Genomic DNA, 15,544 nt, shown 5'->3' on the forward strand with positions numbered 1-15,544 from the left:
GGTTGATGCTGTAGTTGATGAACATCTGTATACACTAATACAGCAAAAAGTACACAAAGAAGTTGCCTAAAGTTAAAGGGTACTTACCACGTTTGAATCGTCAAAATCAACATTTATTCGCTCCCAGTACAGATATCCGGTTTGCTCTGAAATGAGGTGCTACTAGCAGTTAACTTTAACAGAGTTAGGAAGTTAATGTTTAACTGTTTGTTGAATACGACCGTTGAAGGTAACGTCACAGGTATCACACAGAAGCAGTAAAAACCATATCCTCCAACCTCAATTTTAAATGACTCATTTCATTGTTTCATTGTTCTTCTTGGCCATGTGACATTCATATGATGATCATATGCATTTTCAACAAGAACTGCTCTTTGAATATACTGTGATGTTAAACAGTTAAACATTAGCATTTAACTCTCTGTTAAATGTCTCATTAACTGCTAGTTGCACCTCGTTTCACAGCAAACGAGATATTTGTATTGGGAGCAAATAAATGTAGATTTTTTTTCTTTCTTTACCAAAATACAATTCAAACGTGGTAAGTACCCCAGCTTGCTTCAAAAATAGCAACGTTAGGCGACTTCTTCATGTACTTTTTGCTGTATTTCTGTAAATACAACGTCAACCTGTGGTGGAATCTTATTAGTGCAACTTAAAGGATGGGTTCGCAAATTTTCAAGCCTGTCTTAAAACAACAGTCAGAACCCAAATTGACAAAGGTTTTTCTTGCAATAATCATCCCTCCTGTTCATACTGACAATTAGAAGATCCCTTCAAAATGCACTTCCAAAATCCACAGTCATCCTTCTGTGCAAAATGTATTTAAAAGTTTATCTGAAGCTAATATGAAGCCTCAGCCATCCAAATTAGTCAAATAAAGTAGATATCTTTCAACATTACAGTCTTTTTTAGTGCCAAAGTCCTTCTTTTTGGCATTATACTATATTTTGTTACTATACTATACTATATTCCATTGCAGCTCAACAGGGAAACTCTGTCTGAGGAAACGCAAAGGGAATTTTATGCTAAAAAGACTGTAAATGTGGCAGATATCAACTTGATATGACTAACTCAACCTGCTGAAGCCTCATATAAGCTTCAGATCTACTTTTATATACATTTTTGCACAAAATGACTGTGTGGACACACTGTGGATTTTGGTCCACATTACTTAATAGCCAGTATGAACAGGAGGAATGATCAAAATCATGTGGAATTAAATGTTGTTCTTATACAATTTTTATATTTCACATTTTATTTCTGTTGTTGTATTTACCTTATAGGTTATTGTATTAGCCTATTTCATTCATATTTTATAGGCCTACAGATGCAATGCCTGTAGGCTATTTCGTTAAAATGTTTGCATTTTTTACATGCAGTGAAGTTTAACAGACATAATACAAAAAGCTCATAAAATATGATGTATTGATGTATTTTAAATTCCTCCACAGCATATGAAGTAATTAGACCCGTTACAGCATTAAAATACTTACAGTTTAAGGCTGTGATCTCGTAGGAAGCAGCTCCCGACTGAAACTTGCTCAGACTTGAAGCAAATCAGGGAACTGATCCAATGCAGGGGATGTAGTTAAAGTCAACTTCACTTACTGGTTTAAACAAATTAACCCTTCGTGTTGCAGCCTATTTAGTGTGTGAAGAGGCTGCCAAAAATTCAATGCAATACAAACACATTGTTTGGAGGCATCTGTGAAATGACCAAACAAGTGTTAACAACTGAATAGTTGCAGCTGTATTCAGAAGTGTTCCCCGAGTTATCATGGCCTAACGTGCCAATTTCCTGATGAAATGAACCGTATTATTCAGTTTTACATTTGTAGTTTAGTACAAATTGTTCTTTCTATATCTATTGAGTTAAAATGTGAACAGAGGTCTTTTACTTCTTTTAAGTCAAACAAAAAACATCAATGTATTGCCTTGTCTTGTGTAATGGAAACAAGAATTAGACAAAATGCCCTTGAGCAAGGAACTAAATCCAACCTGCATTACAAATTCCCCTAAAGTCTGAGGCTTTAATTTCTAAAAACCTCCAGATGAGATCATTCTCTTTAATTCATCCTCATACAGTATGTCATCTATACATAAACAATGTTCTGCTAATAAGCAAACAAATAAAGTAAAAAATAAAGAACAAAATGACTAATTTTACAATTCATCCCCATCCCAAAATAGATATTTCTTCAACTTAATTAAGTTTGGTGTGAGGCTGCAGTGCAGAACCTCAGTGTGGAGCAGTCGATGAATTTCTCCACTGGAGGGCAGTATAGATGATTTTGCTACACCATCTAAGTATTTGGACAGCCGGGTGGCTACTGATATGTCTTTCTGTACACACATAGACTGGAGTTACCACTCTCTATCATGATTTTATTTTGCAGTGATTCTTTGAAATGTGTATCAGTCCTTTTATCCCTGTACCAGTGACTCAGTATGTATTTATTTGGCAGATGATCAACAAGACAAATTCCTCAAGCTTTGCTGTATTTGGCACATAAAGTGAGCTGTAGAATATTTGCAGTGCAAAAATGTCCTTTCAAAAACAGAATACCTAATACATGAGTTTTCCTCAGTGAGTAATGAGAAAAGCTTTCGGTGCAGTTTCCCAAGCACTTTAATTAGCATGTTTATTTTATGGTAATCAAATAGATTTCAACTGGAAAACTATGATTTTCTCAGTTTGGCTTTGTATTTCCATGTTTGTGTTTGCTTCATTTACTTTCCTTTATCAATGTGCCCATCATGTCTTGAGGTCAAATTTATTTTATGAAACGCTGGACCTGGAGTATTTCACTGCCCTCCACAATCTGTACTATGATAATTATAAAATATAGATACATATAGACACAGTAAATATGCAAGAACAATGACTACTATTGAGAGGCATTTTGAAATGTGAAAACAAGTTAAGCAGTTCCTCCTGCAGAACTTATGTCAGTAATCCATGCTCTGTGACACCTACTTGTTAGCTGAACAGAAAAAAACACAAATCATAAAGAGTGCAAAAACAGTCACAACATGTATGTTTGTGACCTTTTGCAAGTTTTTGTCATATCTCTTAGGGTGTTCCAGGGGGCATGGTGAGTGTGGTGTGTTGGGGGGAGGAGGGCTTTGCTCTTTTATAGTAGAGGTGGCTGAAACAGCTCTCCTCAGGTTGAGAAGGGGTTTTTATCCCTCTCGAGGGCTGCAGGCTCTCATCGAGTTGTTCTGTGAAGTGACCCGCACACTGAAGCAAAGTGGTGGAGGTGTCTTTACCGTGAGGGTGGCGAGGGCGGTGGTGCGGTTACATGTTCAGAGGTGGTGGTGATGGTGGGGGTGAAGAAGTTGACTATGCGTATGTGTGTGTGCTGGGGGAAGGTATTTGGGTTGTAGTGGGTAGATATGTAGTCCTACAGCTGTGCGTGTGCTTGTCCATGTCTGAGTGAATAAGGGAAGAAGGGGCAGGGAGGGAGGGAGGGAGGGGGTGGGGGTGATTCAGGTTTAGAAGTGTTGAAGCATAAAATCTCTCTCTCTCTCTCTCTCTTTCTCTCCCCTTCTCTGTCTATCTCCCCCCTCTGTTGCTGGGCCAGACGCAAAGCAACAGCAATTTGTGCGATTTCACAGCTCACCGGATCCCTAAAACTCTGACAGCCTTGCGCTGAGGTGGGGGGTAATGAGGGAGGGGAGGGAGAGATGGAAGGAAAGAGGAAGAGCGCAGAGATGGAGGGATGGAGCACAGAGGCGATGAATGTCGAAGTGACAGTGGAAATAGAAGATGGACAGAGTGGGGGACGAGCAGGAGAGATGAGGAGCTGATTGCTGATAAGATGGAAAAGATGTTTCAAAGAACTTACAGGCGCTCAAAACATACAGACATCATCTACATCTTGACACTTTGTTCAAATGACCACAAGAAACATTCTTTGATATATGACTTTGATATTAACGACTTTGACCAACGAATTTCAGCATAAAGTTGTTTCTGATTTGGCCGGTGTCCATTAAAATCTTGTAAACACCTTAAACAAAATACTGGTAAAAAAGTTTATCAAACATTATTAATCAGTGTTCAACCTGCAATAACCTACAGGTATCCATAGCAAAACATGCTACAGTTGGTTCTTGCAAATAGTTAGGCTAACTCTCATTGTCAAAACAGACCTAACTAAAGGTTAAAAAGAAACTTCAAGCTAGCCCACTTTGTGCCTCACACGTAGGCCTATTGTCATTACACCCGAGTGACAGACCAAAGAATCTGTCTTATGTGAAATAGATGTTCTTGAAAAACCCAGAAGGTTGTTTAACAACATTCATCGCCTTTCTGAAGGTATTTCCAGAATCCTCAAAGACTTCTAACCATCTGGATGAAAAACTTACAACTAAATAATTCCCATCCCATATAGCTGTAAATGACATATTTCCTTGCTCGTATTGTGTGACACAAGACAAAATATAGACATGTTATTTACAGTTATAATACAGTATAATAATAATGTTATAATACAGTGTAACATTAACATAGACGAGTGATAATAAAAATGAGAGCACAGGCATGTCAGTTCCAGCTGCTATCTTTGTTTGGATTAGGAGACGGTAGCACAACTTGAGAAATGGGTTAAAAATCTTTTTTTGTGCAGCAGACAGAATGTTTTTATCCAGTTAGAAGTCCCTGAGGACCCTGGAAATACCCTCAGAACAGCGGTTATTGTTGTTTTTAACGACCTTCTGGGTTTTTCAAAGATCACCAGTTATTTGTTTTTTGAAAAAATGTGCTGCAAACATAATGGTAATACATGAGAGGCACAAACTGGGGTTAGGTGTACACTCTGATGAAAAGTAACAGAATAGGTGGAGAAAACATCATTCTGCTTTGTGCTGTAGTGGCCTTTGCCTCCATGTCATCTGTTATTTTTCTATGTAGAGGCACCTCATCATGTATTATTGCTTACTAAAATTATGAAGTTACAGTAAAATGAGTTTAGGCAACAGGCTGGAACTTGATGGCCTGTTAATATGACTGAATTTTCATTTTGTTTTTACTTTATCATTACTTTTATTACGAGGTTTGGAATCAGGCAAAGAAATTGACTTTTTAAATGTAAAAATCTTTGTAATTGTTTATAGTGCTCAATAACTTTGTGGTAATTCATGCTGTCACTGATGTGGAAACTCTCTTTCCACAGAGTGCAGGTCTGCAGCAGGAGAGCCACAGTCCCATGTTTCCTCAGTATCCACTGATGCGTCTTTTTGGGCTCACCAAAAAAGGCACAAATACAGACAATAATTATCGTAACACCTAATCTCAAATTTGGATTATTCTCAGAAGATCTGTGAGGGTCTTTACTGATTGAAAGTAAGCTTGGATTGTGCCCCCTAGAGTGATTTAATCCATTCATTGTCCATCATGCTCTTTTTAGCCTCAAGTGAAACTGATTGGGTGGCCTTTATTTTGACCAAGACATGACTTGTAGCTTTAAAAAAGGGTCATAACCTTAAAGTACCATCACTGACCTCAAAGGACCTCTTGGCAATCTCCATATAAAGTGTTTATTTCCTATTTTGAATGAGATGTGTTATTCAAAATCTTGCGTTCAGTGTCTTTGCTGGTGCCTCTTGACCTTGGTTCCCTATTTGAAAACACACTGCAACCAAAGGGCAGCAGCATATTGAGATTAACAGACTCATTTCCATGCTAAGGTCATTCAGAAATCTGACCACGCTCAGTGTCAAAGGACAGCCGACACCTGGAGGGAGCCCTCTCAGGACCAGAGGGCAGACAGAGGGACCAAGACAGAGAGAGAAAGATGTACGGCAGAGGAGATGAGATACCACAGATATCAATTCAAAGAGCGGGCAAGTGCTCTTGGGATAAGAGATGTCACCTGAGTGCTTTGTTTTTGTTGTGGGGTCAAGAGAGAGTTCGAGGAGAGAGGGCTTTTGTGTGTGTGTGTGTGTGTGGGGGGGGGGGTGTATGTGTCTTGGTGAGAGGTGGGTGTATGGAGGGGGGAACAGGACATCTGCGCAGGCTTTGAAGAGGTCAGCCACGGGACAGGAACCAGTCTTAATCCCTCCAGCTGGGCCTGCAAGAGAGGATTTGGACCTCTGCTCGCTCTCCGCCCCCACCCACAACAGTAGCTAATTGAGCTCCAGTCCTCTGATCGCAGCACTTCCATGTAAAGCCCTGCATGCTTTCACAGGGCTTTGGAGTCTGACCAGGAAATCCCTTTTACTGTCTACCTACTATCATCAACGATACCTGGCATAGGATTATTCACGTCCTCTAACACATGTACGCGTGGGTGTGTCTCTTGAGTGAAAGTATACCGTATATGTATATAGATAGATATATATATATATATAGATATAGATATAGATATAGATAGATAGATGGAAGGACCTCTAACTGAAATAGAAACAGAAGACGAAGTTCATAAATTACCACCTAGAAGACATTTAACATCACAGATTGATAATAAATAACAGTGTAACAGTATACTAAGAGGATTTTTTTCTATTAGATTTCAGAGATAAGAGATCATGTTGTGAACTAGGTGCAAATATAAGTGCAGGTATTCATGGCAAGTCTGCTTAATTGGTGGAGTTAGTTCTAGGCCTGACTCATTAAAACATCCATGATGGGAGTTATCTACTAGACAACCCGGTGATGACAAAAGACTGTTCATGTACTCGACAAAAGCGCAAAGCCAGACAACAACAGGGTTATTATTGGGCAGTTCTCAGAATCAGATCTCCTGCATGATGGGCACACTCATACGTACATCCGACACAGTATGTATGTAATTCCTAAGAATACTGGTCTGCAAAAAAGCACAAAGGGTTGAAGGAGATTTTATCAGATTCTATGTCAAAGTACATGTCAACATCATTTTAGACATGACCTGAAATTGAAGGTGATACATGTGGGATAAAAAATGTAGGTACATGTATTTTTAAAATGATATAGCCTACATGGTTTTCATCTTAGTTCTCTTTGTTAGTGTTTTTCTAAGACAGTAGTTATATTCATACATGACAAGATTGAGAGTAGCTACTGGCCTTGAGCTTGGGTGGCGTTGCCCCAGTCGACGTCTTTCTCCCTGATCAGCGCCCCTCCCCATAAATGACATTACCATACAGGCTGAGGGGGTCAAGTGAAGGTTCTCGCCCTGATCAGCCAACTGGAAAACTCATAGGTTCAGAGGTCATGGATAAGCTGCCCTATTGGCCGATTGGTCAGACAAATCAAATTAGCATCCCCTGGTGATCCCCTCTTAAACCGCCACCCATGAAGAATTAGATAAGTTGGCTGCACATTTCATTTCATTCATCCTTGTAGTATTTGATCAGAGCATATATATGAGTGTCAACAACAAATGTATCTTGTCGTTATCACACAGGTGTAAATTATGTGTGCAATATATAATCCATAGCACAACATGTGTCCTGTTGTACTGTATGTGAGTATGTGGTTGGGTGTTCATCAATTTTGTCATTATGTCCCTGAAAGACAATCATTTTTTTAACACCAGCCGCTCCACAGTGCTCGAATGAAAAAATAGGGGTTGTGATATTATTATGCAGTCTGTCACGAGAAGTGCTGTGCTCATGAGGTCCCTCCAAAATAACATCAGAGGAAAAAGCATGTATGCCTGATAGTGGCCTTTTAATGCTGTCAACTAACTTTGCATCTTCTTTTAATGAAAGAAGAGAGAGAGTGGAGATCAGCAAAGGTCCCCAGCCAGACTCGATCTGCAAGGTCAGCATCTTCAACCCCTAGACTACCAGGACGAGGGGCATCATAGGGCTCCTCAACCAAAGGTAGTAACTATAGTTGCTCATATTATGTGTCTCTGTACACATGCATATAAAAGGCTAAGAATGGTTGCATGTATGAATAAGTAACATGAGTCTTTTACTTGATCTGCTGTCAATAAATTTAAAATAGCCGTGTTATGTGCTGAGTATGTAACCTTCAGTTCAGATTTGGAACAGATGTAAATCTTTATTTTTATTTTTTTGCCTCTTTTCCTTCATAGTGTATGAGAATAGGACCCCATTTCCCAAAAGCATCTTCAAGTTGAGACAATCTTAGTCCCATATTAACTTCATGGGCTAAGATCTTGTTAGCCTTAAGATGCTTTTCAGAAACAGGGTGCAGTCGTTAACACTGTCACACTGTGAGAAGTTTCTCGGTCCAAAGACATGTAGGTGTATTTTTGAGTCTTATGTGCCTGCTGGTGTAAATTTGACTTTGGCTGAATATACTATATGTGCAAGCCCTGTGATAGACTAGCAACCTGTGTGCCCCTCCTCTAAATCTAGTACTATAGGAATAACTCCATATTGGACGATTATGCAACAGGATTTATGGCCAATGCCAACATTCAGTGCCAACGCAAGACATACTTTACCCTTTATATAGCGATTTGGAAATTAAGGGTGTGGAGGTCGGGGTGATGGATGGAAGTGTCTGTCTGACTCTCATGCAGGAGACCAGACTTTGGCCCTTACTAACTGAGACCACAATCTTAACCCTAAACATACCTTAGCTATCGTTTATTTGCCATAACCACAGTCGTTCCCTTAGTTTAGCCATATTAAATTTGCAATGTGCAGATTTTGTTTAAGTCTTAAGTTTATTTTGTATAAAAAAAATTGGCATTGGATGTAAACAAAATCAAAATATTTAACACAATTCACAGTTTTGCACAATTGTTCATTATAAACGTACCTTGCAACACTGTACATGATAAGTGGGTATAGGTAATGGATTGGTTGATTCATTTATTTGTCTCTCTCTTTGACCTTCTTTCAATATTGTCATCTGCCTATGAAGTTAAAAAGAATTTTGCCAAGTATTTGACCACCTTATACTCCAATCTGCCAATATTTTCAAAAACAATGAAGTGTTTAGCACGATAGTCACTGTGCATAAACTATTAATCTCCTGTTCCTGTCCATACACACCACCAAACTCATTCATTAAGGAAGTAACTGCACAGGTTTTGGTATTATTACTACTAAAATGAGTGCATAGTATTTAGCTGTCATGTCAGTGTCTGGAGAATGGAGGGAGAGGGAATGGGCCAAACTTGGCTGGAGCTTGTGAGGATTGATCAACTGACCAACCTATATTACGGTAATGTGAAGATATTTTTCTGCACACGGTCAAATCATGATAGATTATTCTCTGTTGTATGAAGCTCAGTTCTGTAAGAGGACACTGACCTTGACCTGCTCCTCCATGTGCATCTCATTTAGGTAAATGCATGCAAACAATGTGTGTCTCAAATCTCTAAGTTGTGTGTAAGCACCAACTCAGAAGACATTGACGTTGGCACTCAGCTTGACCCACTATCTCTGTGATTTCATTTTTATCCCCTTCCACACCATTGACCTTGCACTTCCACCAGCATTTGGTAAACAATGATTTATCTGCCAAATAAATTTGTTGGCTCCAATGGAATGTGTTTAAGGTGTGGGGTCACTCACTAGGTCAAAATGGCAGCTCATAAATTGAAGCTAAGCATGACTTAAAAAGCGAAGCGAGGAGATGGGATTTTAGGGGAAAAAGGTTTCAGATTGAAAAATTGTGTGACTCCGTTTAAAGTAAAAACAATCTAGAGTAGGATGTGCTGCAATTTTGAGATGCATAAAAGCAAGACACATAAGGTGCTATTCACCGGACACTTTACCTTGAGTGAGATCCAGCACTAAGATGGTATATCAGTCATTTTGACAGTGTGAGGTTAGAGGGCTTATTTAAGAAGTGAAGGCCAGTGTCCCTCTCAGTGATATGAGATCATGAAGCTTTAGTTGCAGCTCACCTGCCTGGAAAATCTACTTACCTGCTGCTCATTCAAACATATAGGTCTTGTTGAGGCTAGTGTGTGTGCGTGTGTGTGCTGTTGTGGCATTGAGTGTCAGTGACTAAAATGATGAGTGACTGCAACCTCTCAACAGACTACCTTTACAAACAAGTGTTTGTGAAACTTTGTTAAGAAGTTAAGTTCTTCATTTCAGCCCTGTTCTGAATAAAATGTGGCTGATGTTTTACATCATGTTTTTTAATCTTAGCAGTGGCATTTTTCCAATTTTCCTTGATCCACCCATTATGTACAAACTGTGTTGCTGAGATTTCAAAATCATGAGAGGAATTTTTATATTCACGTCAATATTGTTTGCATTCTCTCATTATAATAACAGGGTACACTCAGCCCAATCCAAGGTTAATGACACATTTTTTGATACCTTTTCTTGTTATTTCCTTAAGCCCAGCATGTGATAACACTGGTCATAGCCACAGTGTACAGACAGGCAATGTTCTGTATGTTTCAAACTGTCAACAAATCCCATGAAAAATAAGAAAACAACAACAATGCACTAGTCAATCTCTTAATACTGTCTAACTTCTCTGCCCTATCTGTGGGTCACAGCCGTATACCCATTAATTTTTACTATTAAAGTCAAATAAACTGTCACAAAAATATAATTTCATTTTTGGAAATGTTTCACTATCTTAAACAGCTGAGCACTGCAGTTTTTAAGCCAACCTTACTCAAACAGGAGCAAACAGTGCATTTATTGGAGACCATTTTCAGCGTCAGATTTTGTGCTCTAATGAGTATTTACAACAGCAGGACAGTGTGTGAGGGATTGACTCAAAATAAACTACAGAGCCCATGTTCACATACTTCTTCATACTTTTTGGACAACAATGGAGGTCTGTGGCACAGAGGACTAAGCTGTAGAAAGCTTTGGGTACTCAAAAAATACTCTCTCTTTAGCAAAGAGAGACATGTTTTTGCAAAGATTTAATACTAACAAGTTGACGCTCGATCTACATGACATGTACCACTAACTCACATGTCAGTGGTCACCGTCTGCTGAGCTATTTCAAAAAGGACAAGATTGCTACTTTTACAATTAAGAAGTTCATTGGGATCAATACATTATTTGGTGATTCTCCTAGCTTGCATTTCACTCATTTTCAATTTTGCATGCGCTGCAGATAACAATTACTTCCACACTCTCCCTTCCAACACCAAGGAGCTACTTTGCCAAGGTAAGCACATTGAGTGCATAAGGTATGAGTATGCACATGAAGACAGTATAGATGTAAGATGTTACAGATTTTATGTGCCTCTATGTATCTAAATATCATAACACATACTTTCCATTAAGCTACAACTTTGTACATACTTTTGATTAGTATGTGGTTAGTTATTAGATATTTTGAAATTATCAAAATATAAATAACAATAATAATAATAATAAACTTTTCAAAACACAGTTACAAAAAAATATTTACACTCAAAGCTCTATCAAGCGTTATTCTACATATTTACACAGAATTGAAATAATCTTTGTATAGAAAATGTGGTTAATAGTACTGCTGATCCCACTGAGAATCAACACCCCAGTTTGTGCAACTTTTATCAGCTGCTTTCAGGTCCGGCTCACGCCCGGATATAAAACACTGGGAAGCCAACACACATTAACTGCTCAGCATAAAATAGCAGAAAGATGAAGTGAAAACAGTGACAGGTGAAAAAGTTTTGAAATGCTTATGCAATTGCAATTTTGCAGCAGTAAAGCTGTTTAATCCTTGGATGTAAAATGAAAGCTGAAGCATTTACTGCGCATGAGGCTTTTTTGGCGAGATCTCAGCCTCAGTCTGCTTGCAATCGGCCCTTTGTTTGGGCTAATTTGCCACCTGCAGTCGGGCCACGACTGAGGTGGTTACAGTAATACCGGTGCCAGGGGTCGATTCACACAGCTCGAGCCAGACTACATCGCTGTGGGAGGAGATCAGAGAGAGTGCAAATGGCCAGTTCTCGGAGCAGATGTTGGGAGCCCAGCATTAACAACGCCTAATCACTAATTAGGGCGGGGTTCTAATGAGGCCCTGCTAACAAGAGCCCCAGTGAAGGTTTGTCTCTGCCAAAGAGGAGGGTGCACTAAAAAACAGCTGTAATCATGCAAAAATAATTAGGGGAATTCATGGCTGTAGTTGTACATAAATACGTACATGTACTCACATTTGCCATATGCTAATCTAACAAAGCAATATACACTGAGGGTCTAATAAATGGAAGGAAACCCAAGGAAAGAAAACAAAGCTAATGCTCTCCATTGTTGTCTTTGGGTTGAGTCATGGATGCTGTGACTGGTGGGGATTTGAACTGTATACGACCTGAGGGTCAATCTCAGTGTTTGTTTGTGTTGGAATATGACTGACTTTGGTCTGATGATGCATTTGCCCTGTGGACCGTTTGCAATGAGGAAATCAAAAGCAGGAGAGTGCGAGAGAAAGAGAGGACCAGATGGGAGACTGAGATGGATTGGCCGGGCTAACAGGCAGATGTTTATGGGCCATTATTTACAAGCTCTTTAATCTGGGCTATTTCCTCGCCCTTGGCAATGGATAGGTCTATGGGTCATGCTGCCTGAACCCCTCCACCAGTGGTCATCCATCTCCCTCTCTAAAAGACATGGAGTGAGAGAGGGAGGGAGAGAAAGAGGGAGGGAGGGTAGTTGTGAAAATTAAAAGAGATGAGATGTTTGAACAGTTAGGGTTATACTTTGGAGCGCCCTAAGAAATGTGAAACTATGTTTTTATTAAAATGGGTAATCACTATACAAATTTGGCAAAATTTCACTTTAAGCTAATTTAAATCAGCAGCTCTTTGTTTTACACTATACTTCAATACACTGCTGCAGTTAAGCATCATTACTAATTCTTGTTGATATGTGTGTATTATCAAAAACCATGCATTTTTACCTGGATACAAAGAACCATTTGAGTGTATTACAACAAAAGGAGTAATCCCTCTTAAAAGGGGAGATACGGAAAATTGATAGTAAAGAACATATGAAGAAAGAGAGAGATGATAGGCTATAAAGACAGGACAGAGAGCAACAAGAAAAGAAAATGAGAAGTGATGAGAGAAAAAGTTAAACATTGTATGCATGATGAAAAGAAGGATATCATTGGAGAGGAAGTGCGACAGCCTGACGAGATGTTGCTTCACTAAAAAGCTTGTCACAGCTATTTCCCTGTCATCCTTTCCTCACTATTCAGAGTTTTTCCCTTGCTGTGCATACATTCAATTAGAGGAGTCTGAGTGATGCTATGACCATTAGGCCAACAGCGTGTCTCTCCTCTATCTCCTGCAGGCAGACTTGCGCCTAATTTTCCCATCTGCTCGATGAATATTAGCCCAATTGCTGTCTATATCGATTTGTGCTAAGGTTAAAAGCTTGCAAGACCTTGGCTTGAATATGGGTTGCCTGGCAACTGCTCCATTCAACCCCCTAAACCCCACCCTGTTCCAGCCTGCATGGACAGTTTCATGTGGGATGTGGGTGAATGAGGGTGAGGCTGGAGGTGATGGGGGTGGGCGGGTCCGGCCTAGCCAGATAGCAGAAGCCCGGGCCTTGATTTCCAGCCCCATCAGTGATTAAAAGCTCCCCCTTCTGCCTGACATTGTGACCTTAACCCCCGGACCTCCATGCTCCAGGGTCACTTAACCTTGAACCCAATTACAAGATAAGGTTACTTAAGTGTGACCCGCACCGTGCTCCTCACTCAGTTAATAGGACAGGCTGTAGGAGAAAAGGGCCAGCGCAGCTGATACGCCTCTAGGTTAATTCGCTGGGTTGACAAAGGTCGCGGGCAGCGGCCATAAAGAACGGGACGGCACTTCGATTTCTCATGCAAAGTGAGACTCAGCAATACAATATCGCAGTGGGAGCCAAAGAGCAGAGGCAGCAGAGCTTGTGTTCAGATAAGATGGTTTCATTGCCATCGCCAGGTGCCTTTGCTGAGCCCATAGTTTGGTCTAACTATGCAAAAAAATCTGCCTCTACACATAGAGCCGCATTTCACTCTTTCTAATAACCCTCTATATTTCCCCGTGGATACACTATTTGAATGTTTTAGTATGCAGTTTGAAAAGTTCATTTTCAAAAACGTATATATGCATTTTCAGTTAAAATTACATGAAGTACATTATTTAGTTCATCTTAAAAAATGTAGGGTACAGCTGATAATCCACAACCTCCAAACCCCTTTTCCACACCCACTATCCTTTCAAATATATTAGAATTTTTATTTACATTTAAAAACAAGAAGAGTAAGCATGATGAGATCTCAAAAAGTCTTGGCAAAAAAGACAAAACCGAATCAAGCGTCAAGTATATTATCAGCTGAAAAATAATTGTCTATTTTTAATATTAACTACTATATATACTGTACGTGTGGCAGACATGCTGTTCTAAATTCAGTGTTTTATCTCTTTATCTCTTCTTTCAACTAGTCAGACAGTGCCACATATTTAGAGTCAAGGTGTCTCAGCTTAACCAAGCCAATAAAGTGTGACTGGTTTGTTTTGTCCTATGTCACGTCCCGGCTGTATCATGTGGTAAACTCTTACCCTGCCTCTCACCCCTTCAATCTGGCATTATCCCTCTTGGATCAAAGCCAATGGGCTGGCTTAACAAGCTGGGCCACATCAGAGCAGACAGGCAGGGAGGAGGTGGTGGTGGTGGTGGCGGCGGAGGGGGGGTGGACAATAAAATTCCCACCCAAGAGCAACACAGTGGAGGTTGTCTTATCCAAAAAATGACCGTATGACACATAAAACATCAGGAAATTAAAAGTTAATCTCCAAAAGGCTTTACATTCAAATTGAGTTAATTAATTTCTCTGAAATAAAACATCTGGTCAATTAAAGTAAGTAAGCTGCAACCATTTTTAAAATAGTGGATATGTTCGAACAAAATCCTTTAAAAAACGTTTCCATCACACTGTGTTTTGGTCTTAGCTAGATGTATTTAGCTCCACTGTCAGGTCAGACAGGAAACAGCTGCTTAGAAATAATAAAGTTAAATAAAGCAGTTAGTTATACATATGCCAGACATGACATGGCGTTTATCTGAGACTGCATTTCCTGACAACATTAGCATAATACCTCCATATTTGCAAAATAGAGATGGAAATGGAATGTCTTTCGAAAGTTGGCATTTGGGCAATTCAGGATAAGGTCAGCCTTTGATGTTTTGAACAACAAGAACACAACAACTACTAATATTACACTGAAAATTGAAGCTGTGTTTGACCACATGCAACATGACACAATTCAATTTTTCTCTACATGATTTGCGGTTCGTTCTGTTGTTTGGTTTTAAATGTTGTCAGTCTGCTTAGGTCTGTCACTTTGCGTAGCATTCCCCTTACAAATAAGGCTCTCAAATCCAGTCCCAACACTCTCGGCACCACTTTGTTTGAGGTCAGCTACTGAAATAGGTCATCGTTTTTCTGTAATGAGAGACAAAGGGGTTTCTGATTAAATTTTGCCGACATAACGGTCATCAGGCTCACGGCACACGCTAGTCAAGCAGAAAAGGACTGTATGTCCTCATCAAAATTCCAATCATAAAACCAAAACAAAAGCTTTCAGGTTCATTTATATGATGTGGATAAATGACCTGAAAAAAAAAAAAAAAAGGATTAACGTTGAGTCAATTCAAGCCAACAAATCAA

Source organism: Thunnus albacares, chromosome 8 (genome assembly GCF_914725855.1).
Source record: "Thunnus albacares chromosome 8, fThuAlb1.1, whole genome shotgun sequence".
Lineage (NCBI taxonomy): Eukaryota > Metazoa > Chordata > Actinopteri > Scombriformes > Scombridae > Thunnus > Thunnus albacares.